The sequence below is a fragment of the Lampris incognitus genome, chromosome 13 (assembly GCF_029633865.1).
Source record: "Lampris incognitus isolate fLamInc1 chromosome 13, fLamInc1.hap2, whole genome shotgun sequence".
Taxonomy (NCBI): domain Eukaryota; kingdom Metazoa; phylum Chordata; class Actinopteri; order Lampriformes; family Lampridae; genus Lampris; species Lampris incognitus.
The window spans coordinates 15,077,259-15,089,844 of record NC_079223.1 but is presented as its reverse complement, the minus strand read 5'-3'; the positions used below and the strand labels follow the sequence as shown (position 1 = coordinate 15,089,844).

General features: G+C 43.3%; 1 protein-coding gene across 5 annotated transcripts in view; it reads left to right on the top strand.

The window, feature by feature from the left end:
• ndst2a (N-deacetylase/N-sulfotransferase (heparan glucosaminyl) 2a) overlaps positions 1-12,586 on the top strand; it is a 152,419-nt gene that overhangs the window by 38,045 nt on the left and 101,788 nt on the right. The gene's annotated exons all lie outside the window — the stretch shown is intronic.

The window sequence follows — 12,586 nt, the reverse complement described above, 5'->3', positions numbered from 1 at the left end:
GAATCTTAATTGTGAGGCCAAGATAGTGATAGACTCGCCTACTTAACAAAATCTGGTGCAGGTGTTTGAATTTTTTCTCCAAGTGTCAATTAAATCAAATTGTGACATAAATCCAGATGAAGCAATGGAAGATTGTAAATGTGGTTCTTCACTTGTTCTGTCCAGTATGGAATTTGTAGTGTAGTTCCAGCCCCCACCCATGTTTGTTTCCTGAAGAAAAATTATAAATGCAAAAATCAAAAAGTACTGCTCTCATCTGCCTATCTCTTCCTCCATTAATATTTAAAGACCCAAAACTTAGTCTGCACTGGGGAAAAAAAGATAAACAAACAAATGGGATGGATAGAAAGAAAATAATAACACCCCGTGAACAAGTTGCAGTGCTGTGACAGTTTTGATCAATTTAGTTGTGTCCAGAAAATTGGGCGACAGGCATGGGTGTAAGGTCATGAATACTGGGGTGGCATCCAGCGTTTTACCCGTGTCCCTGTCCATAGGGTTAGTGGTTGTGTCAGGAAGGGCATAGACTTTAAATTCTGCCAAATCATTATGCGGATTGACAAGACCGGGAATGACATACCAGATCGGTCGAGGCCCGGGTTAACAACGACCGCCATTGGTGCTGTGCCCTCACAGGGTGCCAATGGAAACTACGCACCTGTTGGGGAATGTAGGAAAAGACAGAGGAGAGGAGGGCTAGTAAGACAGAAAAGAGAGAAGAGACAACTGAAGAAAGACTTCAGAATGGCCACACTTATTGTTGTGACAATGACAAGCAGAGGGAGAGAAATAGCAGACATGATGAACTGGAGAAGAATACAAGTGATGTGTGTTCAGCAGACAAAGTGGAAAGGAAGCAAGGCAAGAGAGATTGGAGGAGATTATAAGATATACTACCATGGGACAGACAGTAAAAGGAATGGTGTGGGAATAATCCTAGACAGAGAGCTTCAACAAAAAGTCACAGAAGTAAAGAGGGAATCGGATAGGCTGATTTGGATGAGGTTGGATTTGTATGGACATCTGACAAATATATTAAGTTCGAATGCACCACAGGTGGGTTGCAATGAGGAAGAAAAGGTGAATTTCTAGAGACAACTGGACAATGTAATGGCAGGCATACCAGGGGATGAAAGAGTTTTCATTGGAGCAGACTTGAATGGACACGTGGGAGAAGGAAATGGCGGTGATGAGGATGTCATGGGAAAATTCCGGTTTGGAATGAGAAATGTAGGTGGGGAGTCGATAGTTGATTTTGGTACAAGGAGTGATATGGCTATAGTTAATACATATTTCAAAAAGAGGGACAATCAGATAGTAACCTACAAGAGTGGAGGCAGAACTACGCAGATAGACTACATTTTATGCAGAAACCAGCACTTGAAGGAAGCTGTAAATTGCAAAGTAATACCAAGCGAGTGTGTAAACAAAACAACATAGACCACTGATATGCCAAATAAAGACAAGAAGCAAGCTCAGAAAAGTGCAGCATGGAAGATTAAATGGCGGAAGCTGAAAGAGGAACCTTGTAGAGAAAGCTTTAGGTTTGAAGGTTGGAGAGCTGTTGGGAGATAGATTGCCACTAGATTGGGATAGAACAGCAGAAGGACTAAAAGAAGCAGGTAGGTGAGCGCTAGGAGAATCTCAAGGGGGTAAGAAGAAGGGACAGGAAAGTTGGTGGTAGGAGGAAGTAGTGCAGCACTGTGTCCATCCATCCATTATCCAAACCGCTTATCCTTACCCAGGGTCGCGGGGATGCTGGAGCCTATTCCAGCAATCATTGGGCAGCAGGCGGGGAGACACCCTGGACAGGCCGCCAGGTCATCACAGGGCCCACACACACACACACACACACACACACACACACACACACACACACACACACAGATTCATACCTCGGAACAATTTAGTATAGCCGATTGACCTGACCTGCATGTCTTTGGACTGTGGGATGAAACTGGTAAGAACATGCAAACTCCACACAGAGGATGACCCGGGACGACCCCCAAGGTTGGACTACCCCGGGGTTCGAAGCAGCACTGTGTAAAGAAGAAAAAGTTGGCCAAAATGGACCTGGACAAAAAACGAGAATGAGCAAAACAAGAAAGCTAAGAAAGAAATTAAGAGAGCGGTAGTGATAGCAAGGGCAAAAGCATATGAGGACTTATACAAAAGACTAGATACAAAGGAAGGAGAGAAGGATATATAGTATATATAGAGTAGCCAAACAGAGAGACAGCAAGCAAGGATATTGAACAAGTAAAACTGATCAAGGGTGCAGATGACAGAGTACTGTGGATATTTTACAGAGATGGATTATTTCAGTCACCAAATGAATGAAGAGAATAACAGAAAAAGAAGGACAGATGAACCACCAAGGAATGAAGAGGACGTGGGAGAAATTACAAGGGATGAGGTGATAAAAACGTTGCAATGAATGAAAAATGGAAAAGCTGTGGGACCGGACAATAAACCAGCAGAAGTCTGGAAATACTTAGGCAATACTGGCATAGAGTTCCTGACTAGCCTCTTCAACAACATAATACAGACTGGGAAAATGCCAGAGGAATGGAGAGAGCATTGTGGTACCAATTTGAAAAAAAAGAAAAGGTGATGCTCAAAGTTGCGACAACTACAGAGGGATAGAATTGATGGGACATACAATGAAGTTATGGGAAAGAGTGATTGAAGTGAGACTTAGGAAGGAAGTGACTATAGGAAAGAACAATTTGGATTCATGCTTGGAAGAAGTACCACAGAGGCGATATTTGTACTCAAGACCTTAGCTGAAAAATACATTGCAGGACAGAAAGAATTGCACTGCGTATTTATTGATTTGGAGAAGGCATATGACAGAGTACTGAGAGGGGAGCTGTGGTATTCCCTGAGAGCGAGTGGCAGAAAATTACATCAGCATAATTCAAGACATGTTCAGGGACTGTAAGACATTGCACATTGAACTACGGTTTAATGTGCAGTGGGGACAACAAGCGAGTTTGATGTAAACGTAGGACTGCATCAAGGATCAGCATTGAGCCCTTTCCTGTTTGTGATATTGATGGACAGCCTCACAGAACATCTTAAGAAAAAGCCACCATGGAGCATGATGTTTGCTGATGACATTGTGCTAGCAAATGAGGACAAGGAAAGGTTGGGGAGAGATCTTGAAGATTGGAGAGAAACGATAAGAGATTAGAGGACTAAAGGATCAGCAGAACAAAGACTGAGTACCTGTGTATAAATAAGGAAGTAAAAAGTCCAGAGTTGACCTTAGGAGGAGATGATGTCCCAGAAGTTAATTAATTCAAGTACTTAGGATCGAAAATACAGACAGAAGGCAGTGGTAACAAGGAAGTAAAGAAAAGGACACAATCTGGGTGGAATTCGTGGAGAAAGGTAGCTGGAGTACTTTGTGACAAAGGAATGCCTTTGAGGGTAAAGGGCAAAGTATACAAATCGATGGTTAGGCCTGCCATGCTCTATGGTATGGAAGCAGTGACAACAACAGAGAGGCGAGAATCTACTTTACAGGTAGCAAGAGATGAACATGCTGCGTTGGTCTTTGGGAGTGACTAGAAAAGACCAGAAGAGAATTGAAGAAGTGAGAGCTACGTTCTGGATCAGAGGAATGGATGAAAAGTTTAGAGAGACAAGATTGAGATGGTTTGGACATGTACAGAGAGGAGGCATAGACTATATAAGAAACAAGGTATTGGACCTGGCAAACGAAAAAGAGGAAGACCAAGGAAAAGATGGAGAGACTAGATAGAGGAGGACATAAGGAGGGTTGGACTGCGGGAGAGGGACGCGTCGGGCAGAAAGCTATGGAGGGCAAAAATCCGCTGTGGCGACCCCTGAGAAACAGGGACCAAGCCGAAAGAATAAGAAGAAGTTGTGTAAGGAAAATAATTAATTACTTTGACAGATTTGCCAAAAGTTTCATCCAAAAAAACAAAACGTTGATTTCCTCCAAAGTGTACAGTTCACTAGTTGGTCGCTGGGAATCTGTTACTGTGCTGTCTGAGTCAGAATCGTACTCAATTTCAACATCATCCTCCTTCTCCTGGCTCTCAGTAAAAGATGGGTCCACCGTCACCTCCTCCATGTCATTCTGCACCTCCTGCCCGGGCTTGGCTGCAGCAGCTACTGGGGAGGTTAAGCATGCAGCAGTGCCACTAACTCCACTCACACTGGGTCCCACTGTTACAGTTATGTTGTCTACAGCCATTTTATCTTTCTCCGAATTACTATGGAGATTAATAGACTCCATGTTTACATTTTGTGGTGTTTCGCTTGTTTCTCCGGGGCTGTCTGCCTTGTTACCATCCCTGCCTCCTTGTTACACCCCCCCCCCCCAACTTCAGCCGCTTGATTAGCAGCTTCCACTTCCCGCTGTCTATGCGGGCAAGTAAAATGCTTTGGTCCAACATCTACTACTACTACTACTACTACTGCTACTGCTACTATTATTACTTTCGGCTGCTCCCGTTCCGTTAGGGGTCACCACAGCGGATCATCTGTTTCCATTTCTTCCTGTCCTCTGCGTCTTCCTCTGTCACACCAGCCACCTGCATGTCCGCCCTCGCCCCATCCATAAACCTCCTCTGTGGTCTTTTGTCTTTTCCTCTTCCCTGGCAGCTCCAACGTCCCCACACTCAAAACAATTCATACTACCTGAACTTACATATACTTACTATTTTGGCTATGGGCTTAAAATTGCATTAGTGCATATTTATAATTCATAAAAACATGAGACTGGAATCCGGATTGGTCGTGGATGGTTGGATCAGTTGGTAATGTCAGTCCGATCTCCGATTAGTTAATTACGTCGGTAGACCTCCTTGAGCAGCTTAGTGGGGATGATGTCTGAGATGCAGGAGGAGGAGCTCATATGGGAGACTAATTTCTTATACTGAAATTGTAATTGGTGGAAACTCGGTAAAAGAGGCAGAATTAACGTGGGTAATGGAGCGAATGCAAGGGCCTGGCCGGATTTGGGGCCTGATATTCTCCACCTTATTTACAAAATGAGCGAGAAATTTTTTGGACAGCTAAACTTCAGGTTCAAAAAAAGAAGTGGAGGGGCCAATAATAACAGAATAAATTACCCTAAAGAGAACTTTAGGATTGTGGTTATTTCTAGCTATCAATTCAGAGAAGTAAGCCGATCTCGCACCCTTAACTGCCGTCTGGTAAATGAACATTTGGTTTTCATGGGTGTTATGTGCTATCTCGGACTTGTTGACCTTCCGTTGTCATTCAGATTTTCTAGTCTTTTAAGGGCTCGACTGTGATCGTTCAGCCAGGGGAGGTTTATTGATTTTTGCTTCCTAGTTTTAAATGGTGCAGTTTGGTCAAGGATGGATGGCACTGATCATTGAATGAATTTAACATTGCATCTGGTTTGTGAGGGACTATAGTGGAATTAAAGGTTAATGAATTAAAAGCATCACAGAATTTAACTGCAGAACCAGCGTTGAGAATGCGAGAGTGTGTTGTGTGGTAGAGACTAGGAAGGCATAGGCCTTATTAGTCAAATAAATAAGCTCTACTTACTTCATAGGTGCAATCTTCAGGCATTTCACTATGTGAAGTTATTTATTCTACTGCGTAGTATGCAATAGTACATACGCATGTCCATAATTACACCCGGGCACACTTTGCATATTTTTTAACATATTGTATACCGACACAGTGCTTGGGATCTTTGATACAGTAGTGGGGGAGATAGAGGGATTCGTGCATGCGAGTCCTAAACTGTTGCGAGCCCCAATGCAACTGCATTACCTACGTACATACTATATGGTAGTTTCGCCGCTGGACATAATCTCAGATATAGGTTAGCTAATCGTTTTTTTTCTTCCCCTCTCCATTAGTCGTTGTATGGTGAAACAGTAAAGGTCTCAAAATCACACTTCAAGCAAATAAATGCAAAAAAAGCTGACTTAAAAAAACTAGTCCCGGTTTCCACTTTTAGGAAAATGAAATATGCCTTCTTTGTTTAGCTTTGGATTTTGTCAAGTGTCACACTGGAATCCGGTCACAGGAAACTCCCGACAGGCGTGTTTGTTGGTCTGAGAAGGACAGATCGCAGTTCATTCTTCCTTCAGGGATCCCAGAGTATAATAAGGTTCATCCTGCTCAGTTGAGCAAAACAACTTTGCAACAGCTGGATTTATAGAAAACAAGAGACTCAGGGCACATGTGCAGAGATGTTGTGACCAGGCTCAGATGATATCTGCCGTCTGTTTGCCATTGAAAAGTTGAAGCCTTTTGGTGGCGATGCCTATGAAAAGATGCATGCACTCAACATGGAAATTCATTTAAATGCTGCTTTTCGCGATAACGATCAATGAGAACACTGCTCATCCTCCACAACTCTCACTTCAAAGGTGTCTGTTTTTATTTCAAACCTTTTTCTATTTCTTAAAAAAAAAAAAAAACGCTACAATATCCGTGCCATCAAAATATAGCTGACAAACATTGCAAAGCGTAAAGAGAGTCCAAATCTCAGAGGAAGAGACTCACAGGTCACGACTACGATCAACCAGATATTCAAAACCTGTGAACACAACGCCTCGGAGTTATTTATGAAACAACTAGAAGCTAATTTGAAATTTAATAACCAATTATATAGTGTTGCTCGTGGATGAATAAGTAGACGGCATTTCCATGACGGGAGAAAATGACAGTGTTTCCTGGTTAGGTTCGCTCAGTTTTTCAGATCACAGTGACATAATGATAGAAGACATTATCATTTCGAATCTTCCTTCAGCCGCAGCGCCATGTGACTGTAAGACGTGGAACTTTTCAGATTTTTGGCTTTTAAAAGAGCTTTAGTGAAACATTTTAGACGAAACTGTACGCCAGGGTATCCGGGAATGGGAAATGGTTGAAGTTTAAATGTAACCTACCTTGAATAAATTGTTTACAAAAGGGAAAGTCTAACTAGTGGTGGGATGTTGTGCAACAGACTTGTTGTAGGTCTGTGACAGAAGGTTGGGCAGGAAAATGTATGTATGTCATCAGCAGTACCTACTCACAAGCTGTGCATTGGGATAGCATGGACACAGCATCTGTCTTGTGTAAAGCCAAACCAGACGTTGTCTGGAAACAGCTGGACCCAAATGAGGCGTTGTGGAAGAAGTGTATCATGGCTGTCTTGATGGGACTATAGGAAAACCTATATTCCAATGAATGCAACAACAGCATAAGATATATCACAATGAATGAGCCAAACAGACATGTAAAGTTATGCTGTTCATTTTGCCATTATAAGAGATTTGCATTAGCGATAATGATATTGCGATATGAATCGTAAATTTCAAAGACAGAGGCTACAGTGTATGTAAAAAGTCTACACACCCCTGTTAAAATAGCAGGTTTTTGTGATGTAAAAAATGAAACCCAGGTGAATCATGTCAGAAATTTTTCCACCTTTAATGTGAATTTGTAACCTATAAAAATAAAATGGAAAAACAATCAGAAACATTTGAAGGAAAAAAAAAGAAAAATACAAAACTTAGAGTAACCTGGTTGCACAAGTGTGCACACCCTTTTATAACTGGAGATGTGGCTGTGTTCAGAATTAACCAATCACGTAGGCATCCGGGTGGCATAGCGGTCTATTCCGCTGCCTACCGACACGGGGATCACTGCATTGAGTCCCCGTGTTGCCTCCAGCTTGGCCGGGCATCCCTACAGACCAAATTGGCCATGTCTGTGGGTTGGTAGCCAGATGTGGGTATGTGTCCTGGTCGCTGCACTAGCGCCAGTCAGGGTGCCTGTTCAGGGGGCAGAGGAACTGGAGGGAATAGCGGGATCCTCCCATGCACTACGTCCCCCTGGCGAAACTCCTCATTGTCAGGTGAAAAGAAGCGGCTGGCGACTCCACATGTATCGGAGGAGACATGTGGTAGTCTGCAGCCCTCTCCGGATCGGCAGAGGGGGTGGAGCAGCAACCGGGACAACTCAGAACAATGGGGTAATTGTCCAAGTACAATTGGGGAGAAAAAGGGGGGGAAATCCCCCCCTCCAAAAAAGAATTAACCAATCACATTCAAATTTATGCTAAATAGTAGTTAGTATACACCTGCCAACAATTAAAGTGACTGTGATTAACCCCAAATAAAGTTCAGTTGTTCCTGTAGGATTTTCCTGACATCTTCTTCGTTGCATCCAACCGCAAAAGCCATGGTCCACAAAGAGCTTACAAAGCATGAACGGATCTCGTTGTTGAAAGGTATCGATCAGGAGAGGGGTACAAAAGAGTTTCCAAGGCATTAGATATACCACGGAACACAGTGAAGACAATCAACAAGTGGAGAAAATATGGTACAACTGTGACATTACCAAGAACCGGACTTCCCTCCAAAACTGTTGAGAAGACGAGGAGAAAACTAGTCAGGGAGGCTGCCAAGAAGCCGACGGCAACATTAAAGGAACTGCAGGAACTTCTGACAAGTACTGGTTGCTCCCTACATGTGACAACAATCTCCAGTATTCGTCATGTGTTTTGGCTGTGGGGAAGGGTGGCAAGACAAAAGCCTTTTTACATGAAAAACAAACATCCAAGCCCAGCTAAATTTTACAAAAAAGATACATCCAGTCTCCAAAAACCATGTTTCCTTATGAGACCAAGGTTGAACTTTTTGGCCGTAATGCCAAAAGGTATGTTTGGTACTAAAACAACACAGCACATCACCAGAAGAACACCATACCCACGGTGAAGCATGGTGGTGGCAGCAGCATGCTTTGGGCCTGCTTTTCTTCAGCCGGAACCGAGGCTTTTGTCAGGGTGGAGGGAATCATAAATAGCTCAAAATACCAGTTGATTTTGGTGCAAAACCTAGAGGCGTCTGCTAGAGCGCTGAAGATGAAGAGGAATTTTACCTTGCAGTACGACAACGACCTAAAGCATGCATCCAAATCAGCAAAGGAATGGCTTCGTCAAAAGAAGATCAGCATTTTTGAATGGCCCAGTCAGAGGCCAGACCTGAATCCAATAGAAAATCTGTAGGTGACCTGAAGAGGGCTGTGCACAGGAGATGCCCTCGCAATATGACGGATCTAGAGTGTTTTTGCAAGGAAGAGTGGGAAAATATTGGCAAGTCAAGATGTACCAAACCGATGGACTTTTGCCCAAAAACACTGAGTGCTCTAATAAAATCAAAACAAAGTATTAGTTTAGGGGTGTGCACACTTACGCAGCCAGGTTATTGTAAGTTTATTTTTAATTTTTTCCCCTAAAATGTTTCTGATTGTTTTTCACCTTTTTATAGGTTGCAATGTCTAAAAAAAAAAAAAAAGTGGAAAAAGTTCTGGCATGATTTATCTTGGTTTCATTTCTTTTACATCACAGAAACCTGCCATTTTAACAGGGGTGTGTAAACTTTTTATATCCACTGTACCACAAACCATGAAACTGTAGATACCACTGTATCGGCTGCTTCACATGAACATTGGTGTAACTGAGGTTAGCTGAAAAACATTTTTTTTACATGGATAGATTATCAACTACGATACAAGTTTCACGAGTCTTGCTTAGATATTTCCTAGTTGTACACGAGTGTAAGGGAATGAAGAGCGATGCAGAGGTCATTTGGTGGGCGGGGCTTAGCGGAGTGACACAAGGAAGGATTTGCATTGGACTGTTCAGCGTTACCTACTGCAGCTTTAACTTTTTGTTTGCGAGATCTGTTGTCTGGACTGCAATGTGGTTTTCTCTGAGACCCCAAACCAGTTTTCAGTGCACAGCTAAAGGCCTTCTATCTGTACCGCATTACGGGACTCAGTGACTGCAGTTGTGGACAGCGGTTGTAAGGCTCTTTCATAACTGAACTGTGTGGGAACTTGACCACAATAAGCACTAAAATCAGGACTGACAACCTGGTCACACAGTTTTCACCAAGCAAACTGACCACCAGCATTCGTATTCATTAAAATCCACCTGACTATGAAAAGTATTATCTGTGTTTCAGTGCTTAAACTATCTTTATGCATGCTCAATAATCCAGATAAGGGGCGTCCGGGTAGTGTAGCGGTCTATTTTGTTGCCTACCAGCACTGGGATTGCCGGTTCGAATCCCCATGTTACCTCCGGCTTGGTTGGGCGTCGTGTCTGCGGGTGGAAAGCAGGATGTGGGTATGTGTACTAGCTGCACTAGCGCCTCCTCTGGTCAGTCGGGCAGCCTGTTCGGGGGGGGGGGATAGCGTGAGGGGGGGAATAGCGTGATCCTCCCATGCGCTACATCCCGCTGGCGAAACTCTTCACTGTCAGGTGAAAAGAAGCGGCTGGCGACTCCACATGTGTCGGAGGAGGCATGTGGTAGTCTGCAGCCCTCCACGGCTCGACAGAAGGGGTGGAGCAGTGACCGGGAAGGTTCAGAAGAGTGTGGTAATTGGCCGGATACAACTGGGTAGAAAAGGGGAACCCCCCCCCCCCCCAAAAATCCCCAGATATGAAAATCAATGAAAGTTGAACCAGTTCATCTGGACACAACGTTTATTGGCAGGAACGTTTCATCACTCACAAGTGACCTCTTCAGTCTAAACTGTCTGCAGGTATCCCCACCCTTATAAACAATACAGTGGCCTAACAACCGAAAACAATGATCAGTTTCATATGCAGATAGGCGTGACCATTAACTACAGTTTCTATGGCCATGTGTACTATTCACAGAGGATTAGGGAATGTTTGCAATCAAGATGATGACAGATGTACTCTTAGAAATTTAGATGTACATTGTAAGATGGTGACAGATGTACCCCCGCCCCCCAGTGTTCAGGGATGGTTGTTCCCTCTTCACTTAGATGGTCTCTTTGACTCCCTGTTCAAACCAGCATTCCTCCCTATCAAGGATGTGCACATCTTCATCCTTGAAAGAGTGGCCACTGGCCTGTAGATGGGTGTAGACTGTAGAGTCCTGGCCTGACATGTTAGCTCTCCTGTGTTGTGCCATCCTCTTGGCCAGCGTATGTTTAGTTTCCCCGATGTACAAGTCACGGCAATCCTGCTGGCACTTAACAGCGTATACTATATTGCTGTTTGTGCCAGGGGACCCGATCCTTGTGGTGGACCAGTTTCTGGCACAGCGTGTTTTGGTGTTTGAAAGCAACTGAGATGCGGTGTTTGGAAAATATGCGTCTCAACTTTTCCAACACTCCCGCCACATATGGAAACACCACTGGTTTACGCTCATACAACTGTTGTCCTTCTCTTCGATTGGCTGGTGCACTGTTTTGTCTTCATGGCTTTGACAAATGCCCAGTTAGGATAATCACACTTAACCAGAGCTTGTTTAATGTGGGATTTCTCCCCTTCCCTGGCCGCTGTGTCAATGGGGATGTTGTCAGCTCGGTGGTACAGCATCCTGATGACTCCTAGTTTGTGCTCCAGTAGATGATGAGAGTCAAACCTTAAGTACTGATCAGTATGTGTTGGTTTACAGAAAACATCAACAATCAAATGTCCCCCATCACCACTTGGAATTTCAGAGTCTAAGAAGACTAACCTGTCATTTTTCACATTCCTCCTAGTGAACTTGATGTGGTCGTCCACCAAATTAAACTAGAGGAGTGCACAAGCAGAGTGCAGGTCTCTGCCAGGTGTATGTATCTCCTCCTCTTGGTTTTCGGGATTGGCAGGGGAAAAAACCCCACCCTTTTTTCCCCCCACTGGGAGCAGGAAAATAGGCACACACATGGACAGAAAACTCTATTTTTCTTGCCATTATAACATTTTTGCACAGCGCCCAAGTCAATTGAACGGGAAATATGGGGAAAAAATGTTTTTAACATGCAGCGCTCAAGCTGAAAAATCAACCAGATAAAAACGTTTTGCCTGTCAGTCTGTGGATGTGCAGCATATTAGGCGAACCCTCGCATGAATGTGACCAAGTCTAATATGAAATGACAGAAACCAGGCCATCATAATTTCAAAGCCCTTATTAAAAGACTTCAAATTAGAGATGCACCGATTGATCAGCTGGTGACCAGAACTGGCTGATTTTCAGCTTGATCGGCCATGACTGGTGACCAGCTGGTCAGTCTCAGATATATCAGATTCAGTGCCAGTCAAATTTACATGCATGCGCCGCACAACGGTTCATGTTGCGCACATAGCGGCACAGACAGTAACACCCCACACATACACACCCACACACACCTGCTAAAACTTGTCATCGAAAACTGTTGCTTACTTTGGGAAAGTAAAACATGTTTGATAAAACAGGATATACTGCAATTCATTTTCAGTTGGGTTTTATTTGTACAAAAAAGCTCTGTCTAGTAATCCGGAGCACTTGGTGCAGTTTTGGAGAAAATGTAAGTTATTTAATAGTCAATGTTTTATCATGAACATACAATTGAAATTTCCACTAAAGAAAAGTTACAAAAATGTTTGTGTATGCTGTCAATTATAGTTCTTGGGAAAAAAAAAATTGGAATCGGCCAAAATCGTAATTGGCAGGTCAAACTTTTAGAAAATCGAAATTGGTCAAGAAAATTACAATCTGTGCATCTCTACTTCAAATGTGTTTAACTCTCGCGGTTTTCATGATATAAAATGAATGAAGGTGAATGACTG